Raw genomic sequence first — 20,537 nt, 5'->3', positions numbered from 1 at the left:
CTCTCCCCCAAGCAGTCTGTGCTATCTCCTAGCAGCTTCCAGACTGTCACAATGCTGGGGATTCAAGCCATTCATCTTCACTCAGAACCAGGAACATGCTCTGTCCCTCCAGTTTTTCATTCCTTCACTCAGGTTAAGCTGCTGCTTAGGGGATGAAGGCACGCTCTGCACAAACAGCTTCACTGCTGGTCCTGGGACCCCAGCAGAGATTGCACAATGGCAAATATGTTTGCTTGGGAGATGCTGGTGCCAACAGCAGCTTCTGGCCTCCAGTTATGCAAGTGTTCAGCTCTGATCATTTCCTTTCTGACAGAATTGCTTTACTACAAAGGATCTAGAAAGGAGGTGCATGCAAGACAAATCACAGGCAATACAAGCAATTAGTGACTTATTTATGTCACACTTAGGCTCCAGTTCATGGACGACACTCTGAAAGAATACAGGAGCCAAACTCAGCCTTATACCCACTTAGCTGTTCAGATGGATAGCCTGGTTCAGCCCAGACTTTCAATTCATTTCTGCAGTTTTCAGTTTCCAAACTCATGCATGATCCAACTCCATGAAGAAGACTGACAGGGAATGAAGAGTGCTTTGAAAGACACACATGCTCTTTCTAAAAATGAGAATCTCCTCTATAAGTAAGATTAATTTTTATATTCTGACTGCAAAACGTTGTATTTGGAAAAAAAGGATGTGCCATGATCAGCAAGCTATTACTGTTATGAATAATAACAACTCAGTTTGCTTTCACACGGATGTTTGTGCGTTTTATGCTGGATACCTGCACTAACACCATGAAAGATAACTTCCCAAATCAGAACAAGTGGATCTGTAACTGCTGTATTTAGCTGCTCTGTGGGTGAGCACTGCAAGGCTCTGGCCATGCAGAAGGACACCACACCTGCATTTTAAGCAAACAGCGACATCTCTCCTGAGCTTATCCCTGCAGTGATGGCAACTTCAACCTCCCAAACCCAGCCCTTACTCAGCCATGCCTCTCACACTGAAGCTGTAGGCTCAAACTGTAGGTTCACACTGAAACACAACAAGGGGGCTCAGCCTGGAGACAGAATGTCAGAACCCAGCAGGGTCTTGGGCATCTGCTGGACCACTTGAATTCAACTACCAGGAGTCCTTCCAACCTCAGTGTCTCTTTCCACTACTCTTGAGGCAGAAAACTCCAGGAAGGTTCCCTGAAATCATTGAGAAAGAATTAAAGAACAGCTTTCTGGCACTCTCTGAACCACAGCACACATTTCAGTCCCTAGGGACACACAGTCAGTGCAGATATAATAACTAGGCTGCGGCTTCAGAGCATGGCTCTTCAAACCTCAAACTACACCAGCACAGGTTCCAATTACCAACCTTAAGTTAACAATGAATGCAAGAAGGGGCAACCTTTTAACAAGATAATTTTTGCCACAACTACACATTAAATAAGGAAAAGGTTGTTACAAATTAGTCCACTTTATCAGCTGGCAGAAGAATTTGCCACAGCTGCAAAATTGATTCTTGCTTAGCCTGCAAAACCTCACTGATGGCTGGCAATAAAGGGAGAAGAAAATCCAGGGATTTTTGTTCTGATCTTCTTCAGCACTCAACCTGCAATAAAAAGTGCTGTTTATGCTAAAGAGTCAGAAATAACCAGAATCTGACCCCACTCAAACTGCATTTTCATTCCTAAATTGATATGTTGTTATGCAATACCCTTCAGTGCTTTTAGATGACCACATCTTCGAAATCTACACCTTCATTAGCAATTTAAAACTGTCAGGAGTCCACAAATAATGGAGCTGTTGGAGCCGACACATGTGTTTTGAGAAAAAAAAAAAAAAAAGAAAAAAAAAGAAAAAAAAGACTCCCTATAATTAGGGGATTGATGAAAATTTACTTAAACATGGAGCAAACAGACAGCCTTGTATTACTAGAGACTAAATACCATATTCTTTCTCAGTTGCATGCTCAGCACAGCAGCAACTAAGGACTATGTAACAAAAACTTCTGTGTTTTAAGAATGGAAAAAGTTTCCCAGTTTTCTCCTTTTGCAAAACTTAATAGAAGCACCCACTGAAACGAAAAGAGAACATGAGTGTGAAGACTCTTCAAAGTAAAATGTTTTCTAAGTTTCCTATGAAAACTTCAGAAGTCCTTCTGCAGTCCTCCACTTTGATTCAGGAACACTCTGTCAGTCTAAGCTAAAAATTACAAAGCAGCTTTTTTTTAAAGAAAAAAGTAACAATACCCACAGGTGACGAGGCCGAGATTTTCACTTCACGCTCAGGGCAACCTTCAGCAGCCTCTCTCAGCTATAAACAACGAGTTCCTCTGACAGGAAGAGTTGCACCATCTCCACACACCCGCAGACAACTCTCAACTTGCAGCTCCCGCTCTTGGTTTGGGAGGGGGAAGGGGAAATTCACAAAAACAAATCCCAAAAGAAAGAGTGCCCATGAATGGACTGCACAAGCATGGCTTGGAGCAGTGAAGCACTAAGGCAGGATGCTCCAACCAACACCCCATCCCCTCAAGGCTGCAGACACTGGAACACTGGGGCACTGACTGGTGAGAACTTCACAGCCTCTCCAGAAGAGCAAAGCAAGTCATAATAAAAACACAGCGGGGTGATGCATTTTTGGATGCTTCCCAGAGTTCCTGTACAGCCATAACCACCTTCTGTCAAGTACAAACTCACTAAGGGTGCACCACGGTGCATGGTAGCCAGAGCTAACCTTGACCTGCCTGGGCAGGAATCCTTTTGAGTCACTGCCTTCACAGATAAATGACCAATTAAAGCCACTTCTGTTTAAAAAAAAAAAAAAAGCCACTGTCCCACCCACATTCCATAGAAGCAACAAGAAGGAACTGGGTTTGAGAAAAAGGAGGAACTGCTTAGTCTTGTTGGGGAAAAAAAATTTAATGTAGTAACACAGCCATTTACAAAGTAGAACTCACATCTGATTAAAGACACATTTTTCTCTCTCCACCCCTTCTTTTCACCCCCAGGAATAGGAAACATGACAAACCTACAGAACAAAAACCAGATGAGCTAAAAAATCCTGTTCCATTGGCTTTGCACCAGTGCTTTGCCTCTGGTTCTACTGAACACTGCATCTTTCACTGACAGCCACTGACTTTTCCCTAAGCCCACAATAACAGTCTATTAATCAAATAATCATATTCAAATTGTCTTAACCAGTTCTGTAAACTAAGTAAACCAGCTGAGAACACCTGACACTAAAGTACTGATGCATAAAGACCAGAAATTAACTTTTTCTCCTTGAGGTTATAAGCTTTGAACCCTGCACAAGTAATCTACATTATTCTGTTTTGCTACATATAAATCCTCTAGCTTTTTTATTTTTTGTGCTCTTATTGGATTTTATGTAATTATTTTTTCTCCCTAACCCCCAGCTAGGAGAGAGGGGAAAACACCCTGCTCACAATCCTACTGCACTCTTCTCTGCACCTGTAGCAAGTCAGAGGGCTGTGACTGAGGACTCCAGCAGCAGTGAAGTGTCATGGAGTAACAAACACAGGCTGTGCCCACTGTCCAGAAAGGCTTCTCTACATCTCCACTTTCAGGATGCACTGTTTAATGTTACTCAGGAAATGTGTTTCCAGCTGCAAGGGCAGTGGTTTCTAATTAAACACATCTTCCAAAGCGTGGAAGTGGCAGGAACTACAAAGCCATACTTTGTGCCAACATTTAAACCACTCCAGAGCCTATCACAGAGCCAAACCAGATTCCTGCTTTTCACTCAAAAAATATTCCAAAAAAATCTTTCATTTTACTTGTGGCTTGTATGAAGTTGCTTAACTCACAAGGTTTCTAAATTTAAAAGCCATGAAGTCATCAGCTGAACGAGAAGATGGGAGAGCTGCTCTGCACCTGCAGCCAGGACTGTCAGAGCCAGAGGCCATATGGGCTCCTGCCAGCCCTGGACACTGTGGCCACCAGGCACATCTGCACAACAGCCAGTCCAGGCTCCAGCTGCTGCCTCAGGAAGCTCCTAAACTGCTGGACCCTGGCAGAGAACCTCAGGGAAGCAATGCTACTTGTTTGCTCTTCTCTCATGGTTTTATTGCTTGTTTTACTGCCTGCCTGTTGCTTTCCCTTTTAGGGATGGCTTTACACACTGCCACCACCCAGGAAAAAGGTGGGGGAGGATATGAGGGAGGGAAAATAAATGATGATGAATGATTGCAGGGATTAGTAAAAAGAAAAGTGGCAGGGGTCGGTAATTACGACCAGAGAACCAGAAAGAGACACCAAACCCCATCCTAGAGCATTCATCACTCCACAAAGGCATCCAAGAGCCAGAGGATACTGCTCAAGAGTGCAACAAGCAACAAGCAGAGCTCCTGCTTTACTCCCTCCTTCAGTTGTTGCTACCAGTCAGCTCAGCCAAGACCAGGTGAAGGGCTCATAACTTAGGGCCTCAGACAAGGGTTAGACTAATAAAAATTTGATGGGACCAGTACAAACAAAACCTCCTGCTGAGGGTCACAGCAGGACAGACCTCTCAGCTATAGCAATCAGAACACATCAAGCCCTCTGTGCACCACTTACAGTTCATTGTTCAACTTTTAACCTTTGAAATTAATAAATAATTGAAATTTCAGGATGCTCAGACTCCAAAACACCTGGACACCAGGTACTGGCTGGAATGAATGCTATGGTTTGTAAGTGAAGTTATTATGAGATGTGTCACTTGCACACACATCCACAGCCTATCATGAATTATCCAGGACCAGAAGCAACTCTTCAGCATTGAGCAGCAAGACTCTCTAGGTCTTTAAGTCATGCTAAAAGAGATTAGTTTTACAGGTATACATTACAAGGACACACTTGCAAGAAAGAGGGCAAAAACTGGCAGATTGTATACATCTTGATTAGTTGCACTCACACCCACTTTCACCTTCTTGCTTCTGAGCACACCACAGCTCTGTCCTCTGCTGTTCAACAACACAGGCTCTGAATTCAATATTCCAGTCAATTAAAAAAAACATACCCACCTATAGCTGTAGCTGGAGATCTCAAGAGCACTTTGCTAAGATGAATACTGATCTGCTCAGTGTTACGCAGGTTAAACACCGCTTTATAGGCACACAGCTCAGCCCTGTTTACATGAAAAATTCAACTGACCTTTGTGGCTCTGTAAAGCTACATTGCTAGGGCAGCCCTTGTGCAGACCATTCATTTAAGTGGATCTCCTGTGCTCGGGTTGTATCAACCAGAAAAAGATATAGAAAAAGAATCTTCCCCCTAGAGCCTTAGATCTGCGTAGATATCACATCTACAAGTGCCCAGAATCAAGTGAATGAAAACTCTGAGCCCTTGAGGAAGTGGGAACAGCAGTGGAAGGCGGAGCACAGAAAACCACACAAGTCATCAAGGCCACATGTTCCTGATAGCATTGACCCCTACTGACTGAAATGAAAAGCCACAAATTTAGTATTTACCTAAATGTCCTCTTGACCTTCTGCTGAACAATGGCACTGACAGAACTGTAAGGCCTACAATCCCCCCTCAGTTAACAACCACGTAAAAAAACCCATTATATTTTTCTTCTCCTGATCCTTCAGCACCTACCAAGCTCATTAGTTTCAGCCTCTTCCTTAAACTAGCTATTGACGGCTACTTTAGAACACGGTGAACCAACTCCCTCTTCTACCCTAATTTGCACCAAAATCTCATTTGCTCCACATCAACTCCTCATTTGTTCAACATCAGCTCCACACAGAAATTCTTCTTAAGCATATACAGTCATATGCAGATCTATTCCATAATAGGGCACTGATTGCTGAGAAACTGGGTGTTCTTTGGGAAAAACAGCACACCACAAGCTGAGGATCCCACACCATGCCCAGTGCAATCCTACCTGCCAGTTCCCTGTCTGCTTCAAGCCCCTCACTACCAGAAGAAGTTTCACTCACTCTCGGGCTGTAACATCAACATTTATCTGTTCTTGTGCCACTCCCTGCACTAAAACAGAGCTACCAGAGAACCAGCCAGCCTCCAGCTTGGCCTCATGGGCACTGTTCCACTCTCTGCCTTGGTAATGGTTATTCCTTTAGCTATAGCTGGCCTCATGTTTGGTTTTTCTATCCCTGAGTTTATCAGAGAGAGAATGGTTTAGCTTGGGAGAGACCTAAAGCTCATCTCATTCCACCCCTGGCATGGGCAGGGACACCTTCCACAATCCCAAGTTATTCCAAGCCTCAATGTCCAACCTGGCCTTGGACACTTCCAGGGATCCAGGGGCAGCCACAGCTGCTCTGGGCACCCTGTGCCAGGCCTGCCCACCCTCACAGCTAAGAATTTTTCCCAATATCCCATCTATCCCTGCCCACTGGCAGCATGAAGCAAGCCATTCTCCCTTGTCCTGTCTCTCCATCCCTTGTCCAAAATACCTCTCCAGCTCTCTTGGAGTCCCTTTAGGCACCGTAAGGGGCTCTGAGCTCTCCCTGGAGCCTTCTCCTGTGCAGGTGAACAATGGCAGCTGTGCCAGCCTTTCCTCCCAGCAGAGCTGCTCCATCCCTCTGCTCATCCTGGAGCCTCCTCTGGCCTGGCTCCAGCAGCTCCAGCTCCTGCCTGTGCTGGCCCAGGGCTGGGGCAGCTCTGTAGGTGGGGTCTCATATGAGAGGAGGTGGAGAATCCCTGCCCTTGATCTGCTGCCCACAGAGCTTTAGATAAGACCAGGATACAGGCATTGATCCCTGAATTTTAAACCTTTCAGAAGAGGCTCTTGGGAGTCTAACTGATTAATAAGTAGCTGTCTTGTAAATTAGAGAAATTGTATCAGAAGGGAACTTCAGACTAGGGGAGAATTGCACTTTACAAACTGTGTTAGTTTAGATCTGTGTATGGAATAATTTCTGTAACTTCACAAAGCATGGAGAAAAAAAGTTTACTCCTCTAATTCCACCAGAGATATTTATAAACACATATTAAAGGACTAACAGATGTTTTCTGTAGTACATCAGGGATTAACAAGCAAAAATATGTAATCATATTGAGAGAAAAGGTAGCTGGCTCTTTAAATCCATCAGTCACAAGGAATTATGAATCATATTCAAGTATCAGATTTGCCAACAGAAGAGTCTGGACTAACCTTCTGCACACCAGAAATCACAGTTACACCCATTCTCACCCTGACTAGCAGATAAGGACTCTCAGTTAATGGAGGAGAACAATCCCACTTCCAGTTGCAGTGACCTCATTCCTCCTGCAACTCCTTCACCTCACCAAATAAGTACAACAAAACACTTAATGTGGCCTTGGTTCCCTGAGACAGAGCAAAGGCTGCACCTAGCATAAAATTTCCTCCATAAATCCATCTGCACCCAGTTCTGCTTCGTGACACAGCAGGCCACTCTCAGTGCTCGTCTTTCCAGAGGAGCTCATCCAGTCAGGGTGCTAGCATACCATTTTGTGGTAGCTCTATTTTAAATCTCATTTGCTGGATTAAAATAGTATGGAGTTAAAAGTAGTAATTATCAAACATCTGCACTTTCTCTAAAGCTGCAATGCTGTTTAACCAACACACGAGCTATAAAGCCACTGAATGGAGCTATTCCAGACTAGCTGGAGAACAGTTCGGGTGAATTCCCAGAGCAGTAACAGATCCCACTCCTCAAGGTCATACTTTCAGCACTGAAGTTGAGCAGCACAAGCTTTTGAGTGATGTCAGTTAAGGCAAAACAGCAGGAAGCCCCATCCCAGGAAGCATTCAAGGCCAGGGTGGAAGGGCTGGGAGCAGGTGCAGGCTCTGAGCAGGAAAGGTGTCCCTGCCCATGGCAGCAGAGTGGAACCAGTGCTTTAAGGTCTCTTTCAACCCAAACCAGTCTGTGACTCATCATTACACTGAGTGACTGTCTCATAAAGTACTGTCCTAATAAAGTGACACTCAGTCCTCTTTTATTCATCATGTTTCCTCTGGTGTCCAGCAAAGCTGAGAGACACCAGTAAATCAGAACCCAGCAAGTGGTGAACAGAAGCACCACGAGGGCCCTCACTCCAGAGCAGCCCCACTGCCCACCTATGACCAGCAGGCTGGTTTGGCCACTGAGTATTTTTGCGATCTTAACTAATTCTCTGCATAAGATCATATAGAAATCAAACAGTACCAGCAGATATAAATTCAAGGTAGGCCTGAAGTCTCACGAAAGTGTATTTCCAACTCATAAACATTTCTACTTAATGTGGATTCCTTTGCAAGATCAGTTTCTGGATCTTACAGCTGCAGAAAGAAGATATTCATGCTGCTGAAAGAACCACAAATTACTCTTCTATTACATCTTCCAGTTAAATTTATCAGACCAACAGAAGCCCTACGAAGAAGCTGCACATTAATGTCTGTCCTTACACATATCAGCACAGAAATGCTGATGTTTCAAACCCTGAAAATCAATTGCGAGGAAAGTATTTACATTTGTATTTTAAAGCATCGATTTGAGCACAGGATTTCTAATCTCTGCCCACTGCGCTCCCCCCGGCCACCTTGTATAAACTTTAAATCTCCGATGCAGAGGCCTATTATTAGAGCTGGCTGAAAAAAACCGAAAAGAATGAAGGCACATTGTTTGTTATGGAAAAGGTTAGGGCAAAGCCTTTCTAAAAACAAAACCTACCGAACTTTGTCTGTTTCTGCTGAGAAAAGTCAAAACATTTCCTGATGTTTTAGAAACTGCTTCTTTGAAAATGATGAACAGTGACTCAACATCAAAGTATGTCCTTTTAAACAACATGTTTCGATTCAGAAGGGTGAAATACGTACAACAAAACACTTAATGTGGCCTTGGTGCCCCGAGACAGAGCAAAGGCTGCACCTAGCGTAAAATGAGCTGGGCTTTCACCTTCATCAACACAATCCTACCTACAAACCAACCCAGGAACTGAAATACACAACCCCAGAGCCTGGTGTAGCCAGCACGACTGAGGAGTGCAGCCTCTCCCACCTCCCCAGTCCCAGTGCAGGAAAAACACAGGAAACCAGTAACCAGGGCACAAGTGACCGAAGCACCCAGAAAATACCTTCTGGACAATTCCCATCCAAAAAAAAAAAACAATAGACAAAGCCAAACAAAGGGGGAGAGGCAGCAAAGAGCTCCCAGACTAGTTCAATACAGATAGTCCAGACACGCCTGGGGTCACAGCTCCGAAAGCCGGGCTGAGGCCGCGCTCACAGGGCCCGCAGCCCAGCGGGGCGAGGGCGATCGATGAACCCTCGCCAGGAGACACCTCCTGGGCACGGCCGGCCAGCCAAGGGCACACAGGCAGGGAGCCGTGCCTTGAGCGCATCTGATTCTTCACTAAACGTAACTGGAACACGCATACTCCTGCAAACTTTCCGCCTGAAAGATTTCAGGCGTTTTGATCTGGTAGGAGCAATGAATAACAGGCGGGTGACCCACGCTGCCCAGGGACCCCAGGGCCACAGGCAGCAGACACAGGGGCCGCACGGAACCCAGGAGCGGATGCGCTCTCCCTACTTTCTGTTTGGGAAAAGTAGCACGAAACTTTCTGTCAGCGAAGGAGAGGCTCTCGCCTTCCAGCACAGGAGGGGATTAGCGGTGGGTGTAAGAAAACGTGGCGGAGCCAGGCGGGGCCGCGGGGTGCTCCCGGCTGTCCGTGTACGGGATCAGCAGCACGGCCGGGGCTGAAGGAGGGCTGGCTCCAGCTACGCCGCCCGGACAGAACCGCGGTTCCGAAAGGCACGGAGCGCTCCCAGGGGGTTCCCAGGGCGCTCCCGGCCGTGCCCGGCCCTGCCCGCAGCCGGGGAGCGGCGCCGGGGCGGCCCCGGCCGCGCGGGGAGGGGCCTGGACACCGCCCCGCCGCACCGAAACTTCGCCGGGAGCGGCCCGGCCGCGCTGCTCCCCCGGCAGAACGCGCTCAGCGGCCCCGAACACCGCGGGCCTGCCCCGCTCCCACGCGGGCCCCACCGCTCGGGGCAGCGCAGCCTCCCCAGCCGGGCCCGGCTCCCTCCCCACGCGCGGCGCGGCCCGCTCCGCTCCGCTCCCATCCTCCGCCCCCCGCCCCAGCCCCACAGCCCGGCCCGGCGCCCAAAAGTTTCCAAGTGCGAGAGCCACAACTTTACCGGGACGGAGCTGGGCTGGGATGGTGGCGGCCGCCCTGGCTGCGCTCGGCCCCGCCGCTTTGTCCCGTCCCGCGGAGGAAATGGGCTCTTCCGGCGCCTCCCCGCCCGGCCCGGCCGCTCTTCCCGGCACCGCCCGCCGCGCCGCCCCCGCGCCCTGCCGGCGCCGCCCGCCCGCAGGTGAGGGACGGCGGGGACGGGACCGGGCACGGCGGGAACCCCGCACCCCGGCCAGGACCGGGGGGTCCTCTCAGCCCGGGCAGGGCACCCTGAAACCGCCCACGCCCCGCAGAGGAGCCTGGCACAGCTCCCTGTCCTCCTCGGCCCCTCGCTTCATGGGTAGCCTCCCTTCACAGCCCTCCACCGGCCGCCCCCATCCCAGGCTCTTAGGATGCCGCTTTTGAGGTAGAATCAACAAATTCGACCTTAAAATCTGTCTTTGTCCTCCTAAGCACAGCATACCGAGGGTCTTTGGAGAGAGGGGAGGTGATGGATGCAGGGGTTTGAAGGAAGCAGAGGAAAAGTTACAGCTGGGTTCCCCCTGGGTTTGTGAATTGGTGTTTTGTTTTGAAAACCCAGATATTTTCACCCTCTGAGAGCTGCTGCTTTTAGGAAAAGCCTTGTTTTCATCCAAATGTCTCTAATAACAAGACTACAGGTGAGAGGAAATCCTGGGGTACAAGCAGGGCCACAGGAACCCCTCTAAGAAGAGAAGAAGGATTTGGGGACCCAACCTTCACCTTCAGAGGCAGGTGTGCAGGTGGACAGACTTGTCTTTATGCAGTAATTAGTTTCAAAGTTTTCTTTGAAAAGTCTCAGTGAGCCTGTTGTGAGAGAGAGTGATTTTTTATCCTGTAACAAATTACTATGGGACTTTCTGTGGTGTGTTTTGAGATGGTTTTCAATACAAATCTCTCCACAGAACTTACACTTGTACTGGATTGTAAAGACAGCTGAATAAATTGAATGCATTTCATGACTCATTTGCCAGCAGTTCTGAGATACCTGAATCTACACACTCCATCCTTTGTTAGTAAGCAAAAAAAATAGAGAGATTGAGTAAGCTACAAGGAAGATTCATTCAAGGTATGTAACCAAGTGAGGGGCTGGTCCAAGGTCAGTGTCACAGCACAGGTGACCACACCATGGTCAGAACTGTGACTTTCCTCCAGATCCTGAACCAGATCCTGGTTCAATGGCATTTGCAGAGCTGTGTTTCCCATCTTTGCCATATTCCTACAACCCTTTCCTGCAGGAACACTGTGTCCTGCAGGGAATTAGATTGCATTTTTCCTTCCTGCAGGTTTAATACGAGAAAGGGATCCAAGACAAGGAAGTAGAGTACTGTTGTTGTATAATCCAGGAAGAAAATAGGGATCAAGAGCCCAGCCTTGTCAGTGAGTGAAATTAGTCTAAAGAATGTGAGATCTGTAATTATGAAACTGACTCTCCTATGGAAAGACATGGAAAACAGATTTTTTTTAAACTTTATTGTATTTCCTGCTTATACCAAACCATTAATATTTGGTGTCAATTGCACCAGGGATCCAAACTACTCATTTCTGTCTGTAGCATACTCTCAGTAAAAATGGAGTTTACACTTCAATAGCTTGCTTTCTTTCATTACTCGTTTTAATATCATGTCTTGGCCTCCTGTGGTGCCTTCCACATTTGGCAGTTCTATGTGCCTCACATCCTTTCAGGACAAAATGTCAGATTAAAAAGAAAATTCCTTTTTAAACCTACAGATTCAAGTTGGTAGAGAATCACATGTTCTGCACTGCACCACTGAAAAGTCAAGGGAAAAGTAGGAGATCAGCTGCCAGCTCTGTTGGTTCATGGAGCGAGTTAAAAGGCTCAGCAAACAAAACATAAAATTATGTAAAAATAGAGCCAGCCAGCTTGAGATTGGACTTTGTCTCTTAATTAGCAGCTCTCTCTGAATCACAGCACTGGGCTCTGTCAACAAGACTAAAATGCAGGGGGTGTTCAGACAGGCACCCAGCAACAGTAGCTCACACCTCCCATCCAGTCCATGTCATTGGCAGCTTGAAATCTAATGCATTTTCTGAAATGAGTTACAAGCCTGCTGCTTGACCTCAAATCTTCCTGTAGCAGTGTTTGTGGGTTTGTAATCCCATTTTCCCGGTGGTTTTTAAAATGTTTTTCTTGTCCTTTTTCACTGGGTGAAAACGCAGGGTGAGCCATGGGAGAGGACAGGGGAGAGGCGAGGTGGCCGCAGCGATACCGGGGGAGGTTGTTTGTGTGGAGTCAATAAAAGCTCCGGGCTCACCCGGGCAGGACGAGCCAAGGTGCAGCAGAGCAGAGCGGGGCCGGCGGCTGCGCCCTCCGGGCAGCCTGGCCCTGCTCCTCGGCTGTGTGCACAAGGGCAATCCCTGCCAGGGCCACCTGGAGATGCCGTGTGGGTGTAGCCACCGCAGGGGAGCTGCATTTTCCTGTAAATCCTGGGCTGGGTGTGTGTAGGAAGGGGCTTGTTTATATAGCACCTGCTGGAGCTCCACTGTCTGCCAGTCCCAGTGAACACGGGGTCTAAATAATGTGCCTCACCTGGAACTGGATTTTCTATTTCTGTAACAACGTTGCTGAAGGGAACTGTTGCTTCATGCATCCTTTTGTGCTCCGTTTGAAAATGTTTGTTTGGTCTCTGTGGTTTTGTGTTTTGTTTTGAGGGAATTTTTTTTAAGTGGTTTTGTTTTGTTATTTGCGAGAAGTAAGCATTGCACCTCTCACGTCAGTTTCAAAGACAGGACTGCTGGGGCAGGAGGTGGTGAGGGGATTGAGAGGGATGAGAGAAGGAAAGAAATAAAAAAGAATGAAGAAAAGATAAAGAGTGTTGTAATGGCAAGCTGAAAGTCCTGCTGGAGGGGCTGAATGGGCAGCAGGAACCAAGAGAGAGAGGAAAAACTCCAAATACTCTAAAGGAATCTCCAGGTTCAACTAGCAGCTGGTTGAGGCTCTGCAGGCTGATGTCATGCTGGGCGGTGGGGACAGCTCCAGGGCAGCCGTGCTGTGCCACCGGCTGTGTGACTGCGAGCAGCAGTCACCGGGCACAGCCCTGTCACCTCCTGTCCCTGTGCTGCCAGCGAGGGGCAGGAGCAGGGCAGGGACTCACAGCCCGTGAGCTTTGCTGTAGGGGTCCCCCCAAAATGCAGCCTCCCTTGAAGACTGGGGGGCTCTGATGAAGTCAGCAATGTAGCAAAGTGACAGAATGTGGGTCTGGCACCAGCTCCTGGGGGCTCTCCAGTGCTCATCTCAGCGTTCCATGCAGCTGGGAGGCATCACCATTCCTTTTCAGGGTTCGGACACATAAAGAACAAAGATTGTCTCGCAATATTCAGTTAGGAATGAGCATGTGTACAGCCAGAAATCAAATTCCAGTCTCCTGGGGCAATGCAATGGACTCTGGAAATGCTGGTAGGTGGTGCTTCTGGGGGCACTGCAGGTACACAGCCTCAGCTGCAAATACAACACTCACCTTGGTGAAATAAGCGTCAGTCAGGAGGAGAAGGGATTTCCCAGCACACCTGCAGCTACACTGGGGCTCCCTGGCACCGCTGGCAGCGCAGGGATCAGACCCAGCTGATGCTGCAGTGCCTCTGGGGTCAGCACTGGTTCTCTGGGAGCTACAGCACAGCCACCACGGTGCTCCTGGTGCTGGGGCTGTGCTCCCATTACTGCCACCCTCTCCAAGGAAAACTGTCTGCTAGAAACATGCCCTGGTTCCTAATTAAGAAGCCACTGGATCCTAAGTGAAACACTGTGTTCCTGCACTATCAAATGCTCCTGGGCCCTCCAGAAAGAGAAGCAATCTACAGTGCCAGCATGGCCAGGAGCAGAGGGGCTGTGGCACGGAGCAGCATCCCCCTGCACACTACAGCACATGCCTGTGCTGCCTGAAATAAATAGACAGAAACTGTAATGAGGGGAAATTATGCCATCTCAAAAGGCTCAGCATGAACTGGGTTCACTGGTTGCTGTTCCTAGCCCGAGTAGTTTGCATTCACCTCCAGGTTCGCACAGCCTTTGTGTAATAAACTGTCATAGCCCTGGAGAAGGGAGCATTCAAAAAAGCACCCCGAGGCAATGCATAGCAGAAGCCTGAGAATCTTCCTGCATGAGTCACTGACCTCCACACACTGCATCTATTTCAGCCTTTAATTAATAAGATTTTACATTTCTATGGCACTTTCCATCTGGAAAGATCCAAAAATGCTGTAAAGACTAAGGGGTGTACAGCACCATTGAAATGTAGTTCCTGTAGAGGTGGGACTGTGAGAGCTTAGCCAAGGGCACAGGGGAAAAAGGTTCTTCATTTTAAATGCAGCCTCTGTTACATCACTAAGTATTTCATATCTGTGGAGAACAGACAAAAAGATTTTAGTTTCTAAGGCACTGCTTGAGTAAATAACATTGTCAATTGCTTTTGTAATCCAGGGGGTATGCAGTGCAGAACAAGTACTGGGTGATTTTAATTTGGGGTGTTAAAAGGTCACAACCTAAGCTACAAATTTATACCATCATTGGATTGAGGCTTTCCTGCCTCCTAATAATTTATTCCCAAATGTTAGACACAAAGCAAAAGCCAGTGGAGGAAACAAATCCCATGCTGACAGCACCTTACCCTGCATCCGGAACGCCAAACCCTTGCATACTCCCTGAAAGCTCAGCAGGATCGTGTGAGGCTTCAGCAAGGTCAAAACCAGCCCCAAGGAGCAAGTGGGGCAATGGAGAAAACCGGGAGGAAAGAGCCCTCCTGTCCCAAGGCTGACGCAGCCCCCGAGGGGAGCCAGGGCTTTGCTGAACCAGCACAAATCCCTGCATTTTTATTTCTATAGATTAAACAAGTCAAATCACTCCGCTCAGCAGATAAGCAGGGCCTGGCTTGCATGAGGGCAACCGAAAGGACTGTCAGCCACAGCTGGCATCCCTCTTACTAAGTACTTGGCCAAAATGGGCTGGGAGCACTTGACCACAAAGAGTTTTCAAAGGAACGTCAAATTTCTCTTTTTCTCAGTGTGATTCTAAACTATTTTTATCTACCTCTTTCTGGAAGAGAGACACGGGCATTGCCACGACTAGTCGTAAACTTTCATTACTTCCCGAGGAGAAATTGCAGGGAAATTACAGGCTAGTGCACTCTTTTTATGTCTCTGCTGCTCTGGGCATGTCAGCATTGCTGCATTCCAGTCTACCCCCAACACATTCCTCCCTTCGAGTCCTGTCCCCTCCCCGCCTGCTGATGGACATTAATGACCTCCCTCCGTAATTAACACATTGAGCACCGCTGTCAGCACGGGATGAGTCCCCAGCGCCGGACAAACACATTGTCTGTGTGCAGGGTGGGATCGGTCCCCACTGCCCCTCCACCCCGGCGTGCCCCTTGGCACCTGAGCTGCACCCGCCCCCTTTGCCAGGTGAGCGCAGGGCAGTGGGGGCACACAGAGCCTGTGGCTGCACCGTTCCTGGTGTTCCCTTCCCTGTGGGAACACCTGAACTCCCACATGCCATGCAGAGCTCCTCGCTGCTCCTCCAGGCACACAAAGCTCTGTGGAGAAACAGCCGTAATCCTTTTTGTTTCGGCATCTACGAGGAGGTGTCAGTGGCAGATATTAATTATCCCTCTCCCATAAAGACAAACACCTACAAGCAGTTTCTATACTGTTGTAGGATCAGGGAAACTGAGGCAGAGCAGATGAGTGCTCCAATCCCTGCAGCTCCTGCCCCAAGCTCATCTTCCAGCCATTCCCAGCCCCAAGTCCAAGCACTGTCTGCAGAGCACAAGAGCTCCCTGAGCCTGGAAATCCCACAGCCACGTGGCTTTTTAGGCATGGAAACTTCATCCAAAGGGAGAAATGCTGTCATCAAGGTGAAAAGCATTGCTACTGAAATGTGATCAAAAAGAGAGTTATCAACTTAAGTGTACTCAGGAGTTTCTGTTCCAGACAGAATTATCAACGAGAAACCAATCTTATAACATAGCTGCTATTGATAGGGAAATAAAAGGAATACCGTTCTTACCAGACAGGCCTAAGTTACTCCAAATTGCTGTCAGCTTGAAATATGTTGCTGGTAATTTGTTTCCAAATTCTTTCTCCCTAAATTTGATTTGTTGCTGTACAGTGGATGATCTATTCTGCACAGCACCTCAAAGAGCATTCCCGTTGTCCTCTCCCTGATTGTTTGTGAGCTATCACTTCTGGGAGTTGGCAGCCTTTATTATAAAAAGGGACATCATTGCTTGAAAAGCAGACTTTTGTCTGAGGCTGTGGTATCTGCTGCCCTTACAAATAGCAGCTGAGATTACTGTGAGGAAAGTCATCAAGGAAAAAACACTTTTCCTCCCCATCTTTGAGCTTGTCCACATGGACAAGTGGCCACTCTGTGTGTCTGTACCCTGGGGCAGGGGAAAGATGGGCAGCATTTTCTAACAAGATGTGAATAAATCCTTTCACCAGGATCCCTTTTAACCAGGATAAAATCCCACCTCCTGTGGTACTGTAGCAAGAGCAGGAACATCATGCCCAGCAACTTTTTCCTGCTGATCTCTGCTCTTTCTTATGTGAAGGAGGAAGAGAGAACTCTGACTTATGAAGTATCCTGCTGGGTTCAGTGATGTCTCTTACACGGTGTGTCTGGGGCTTTCCCAGGCCTCTGAGCAATCACCCTCAGGTCTCCAGAGGATTTATTTCTGCACACTTGACACAGAGGCAGAAATGGGAAACTCCACCTCACCTCTCCTCAGGATGCATCCAGCCTGCCTGTGGGTGACAATGAGGAGAGCAGTAGCCTTGCCCTGGCTTTCTCTTTCAAGAATATAAATGTGTCTTCTCCTGTCCTTTCTCTGCTTAACCCACTCTGTCCAATGGTTTAAGCAAATTCAAGGAAATTCTAGTTCGGGGATGAGGAGCTGCCTTAGCTTATTTACATGGTTTTAAGGTGTGGGCAGAACAGAGAGACTTGGCTTCCCAGAAATAAAGGCTCTCACTCATCTTGTGTATATGGCTACATTAGATAAAAAGAAGGAAGGTATTTCTGGATCTTTCTGGGAATGTATGGGCAATTTTAGCCTATTTCTGCTCTCCAGCTTGTTGGCAGTACCCATAGATCACATTGCTGTGGGTAGGGCACTGCAGACACTATGTCAGGCACTTCAAGTCATCCCCAAGTGCTCATGCTGCACCTTGGACAGGTCTTGGTGCTATCCAGAGCATGGAGAGAACTGGAGAATTGGGAGCTGGTGGAAGGATTTCACTCTACCCATGCAGGCACTGGAAAATTAATAATTGTTGCCCACGCTCGAGAGCAGCACAAAACACAGTGCTAATTCAGCTGGCTGTAATTCTGCCACACAGTTTACTCTGACATCGCATCAGGGAAAGCTCCACTTAAGCAATTGTAACATCACTGAAAGGATGGAATTAAGAAAAAAGGAGAAGGAACATAAACCTCCCACTATTGTTATTTTCAGAAAGCAGTAACAGGAAGAGCCAGTTAAAAGGCCTTGAGGCTCTGAGCTGTTATTCCTCCCTGGAAACCAGCCACGTAATACACAGAAAAACCCTGGCTTATGGGTGGGGGCTGCTCTGTGCCCACCACGGGGATGTGGGCCCGTTCCTGGGGCACCTGAGCCCATTCCCATGGACAGGGCCCTGCAGAGAGCTCCCTCCCCACCCCAGCTGTGGCCACCCTGGCCATTTCCTCTGCTGTGGGGTGCCCTGGGCAGACAATCCTGCAGCTGCTCCAGAGCAGCATCTCCCAAGTGCCACTGGCAGGGCTGGAACACCTCTGTCTCCCCATGCACAGGTATTGCAGCAGGGCTGCTCAGGAACCAGCAATTTTTCCTCTTTGCAGGAGCAGGCTGAGCCTTTCCGAGGTGACCGAATGCAGGTGTCAGCCAGGCAGGAGCAGCACAAATCAATCTCTCACTGCTTAAAAATATATCTGTATACCACATCTGAACCCTTTCCTCCAGAGTCTCGTGGCAGAAATGGAGTTTTAAAATGCTCAATTATTTATAGCTGAAATGCTGGGGAAAAAAAATAACCTCATTTGTCGTGCTGAAGCAGAACGTGCTGGGCCCCATCACCCACTGCTTGCACAATGCCTGAGAGTCATGAGATCTGGACAGGGGGATGAGGAACAAGGAGCAAGTAGTGCCTGAAAGCAGCGTGCCAGTGTCCCAAAGCAGAGCCAGTTCACTCAGGGACATGGTCAAACCCAAATCATGACAAGCCTGAGGTGTCCCAGCTGTTGCTTTCATGCATGGGTGTTAATTATCCCCAGTTAGGTGGGGTGGGTAGTTCCTTAAGTAAAGGCTTCTCCTGGCAGACCAGGAGGAGGGGAGAGGTTTTGTAGACCCACAGATGCTGTGTTGAAGGGGTGCTTTGGAGAATTAACAGCTTTTTAGGAGGGAACCTGTGGGAGTTCCTCCAGAGGAGGACTGTCTGCTTAAACTTGCTTTTGTTTTTCTCTCTCTGTGTTTTGGCAGAGCTGCTGCTTGCCAAGGGCCTGGCATGGGGTGTGGGCACTGCGGGTCCCTGCCTGGTGAAAGAACACACCACAACCTGCAGTCACACATGACAGGAGGAGCAGCAAGAGGAGAGGAAAGGGAAAGCAAAAATCAGACACCAGAGAATGTAAAGACATCAAGTGTCACATGGCTTCTGGATAGGGATTGGAAGAATTTTCCATGGCTTTAGAACAGAATTGAATCATTACAGCTCTGTAGAGCCTTTCTCCCTCACTGAGTTCCACTGGTGCCCAGTGCTCATGGACAGGCAGGAACATGGGGACAATGAGGTGGAGGGATGGTTTGGAGCCCAATTAAGTACCCTCATTTGTGTGATTTTATCTGGAATGAGAGAACAGCCACCCCTTCTCCCTGCTACCTCCTGGGGGACAGACTTCATTCTCCCTGCTCTGGAGAACATGAGCATTAGGAGGGCTTTGAAGTCCTGAAAGCCTTGCACTCAGCTGCTTTGTGGTGTGTTGCACTGAGCAGTGGTTAAAAACCTCAGGAATGATGAGGAAAGTGCCTGTAACCATGGCAATGCTCTGCAGCCACAGCCTTTCCCCCTACAGCCCTGGCCAGAGGAGCTGGAGCCAGCCCTTGTCTTGTAGCAAGCAGGAACTGGTCCTGCCACCCGTATTGTCCAGGGGTAGAGAGCACTTCCCATCTGAAGGAAACAGCCCCTGATAACTTGCAGCTGGTCACCACCACCTGGATCACCAGCCAGGTGCCAACATCTCCCAGGTGTTAGAGATGAGTAATGAGATGGTGGCTCTCACAAGTAAGGGGTGAACATCATGTGTTTGTTAAGAGAAGTTCTGTAGATGTAGAGATATGTTAGTGCAATGTGTCCTCCCCTGTTATCACTGCGTGGCCTGGCCACTTGGGGCATTTGGGAGGATTGGCCCATTACTGTGGCAACACCTGGCCTCAAATCAAGGTGTAAGAAAGTGATCTGCAGCCCTGGACAGTGAGGAAGGAGTCGACTGACAAGACTTTAGGAGGCACTAGAGATATAAGAGGGGGAGCATCCATTTTGAAGACGAGCATGTGGTTGGTAGTCATGAGGGCTCCCAGTGCTGTAATTTTTCCTTATTTAGTCCTTTTGTTGTAGTTTTTGTTAAAGTTTAATAAAATTTTTAAAAGTGAGCAGTCGTTTCTCACACAGGGGTTAAGGACAAAGGTGCCATAAGAGGATCTGCATGAAAGGCCCTTTTGCTCAAAATCTGCCTTGGCCTGTCCCTGGGAGCATCACCTGTTTCTGAGGTCTCTTTTCCTTCTTGCATGGGAGATTTGGGCCACATCATGCAGTGAAACCAGTAAAAGTTACAGCATTTGACTGCTGAGGAACTGGTGGCTTGGCCTTCAATTAGGATAAAGCTGTTTTAATTCCTTCCCACCTCAGCACTACCTTCCTGCACAGCCCTGTTAGTGAGGCTGGCACACAGAATGTTAGGGATTAATGAGACAGGTGATTAAATACAGTTCTGATTACATCCAATCCCGGGAGGATGGATGTGGAACTGCCCTGCTGTGAATTAAGTAATAAAGTGGGAAAAGGTAAAAAACCTAGCAGGGCAGTGGTTCTATTTCATTAGCACCCTCATGCCTGCCCAGTGCAGGTGTGATTGCAATGTGATTTTGGGACCCTGGCACACCTGGCCCTCAGCCAGAGCCACAGGTGCTTGTGCAAGGACCAGCAACACGATCAGGAGGGAGAAACAGGGAAAAACACGGCTGTGCACTGAACTACTGCCACTTCCTTGTGCTGATATTCTGAATAAAAATCCCATCTGTGCCACACTTTCACCCCCAGCACCTCCTCTGACCACTGTAGCTGATCCCTGGGGAGTGGTGCAACAGGTACCTTGTGGTGCAGAGTAGCAGCAGATATTTTTAGGACAGGCAGA

At 48.2% G+C, this 20,537-nt stretch overlaps 1 protein-coding gene across 1 annotated transcript in view; it reads right to left on the bottom strand.

Annotated features, from left to right (window-relative positions):
• CTNNA1 (catenin alpha 1) overlaps positions 1-10,168 on the bottom strand; it is a 117,147-nt gene extending 106,979 nt beyond the window's left edge. Inside the window, exon 1 of the mRNA XM_036392047.2 lies at positions 10,101-10,168. The gene's annotated coding sequence lies outside the window, so the exon portion shown is untranslated. The remainder of the gene's footprint in view (positions 1-10,100) is intronic.
• Positions 10,169-20,537: the final 10,369 nt, after the last annotated feature.

The sequence above is a fragment of the Molothrus ater genome, chromosome 15 (genome assembly GCF_012460135.2).
Source record: "Molothrus ater isolate BHLD 08-10-18 breed brown headed cowbird chromosome 15, BPBGC_Mater_1.1, whole genome shotgun sequence".
Classification (NCBI taxonomy): Eukaryota; Metazoa; Chordata; class Aves; order Passeriformes; family Icteridae; genus Molothrus; species Molothrus ater.
This window is presented reverse-complemented; position numbering and strand designations above follow the sequence as displayed.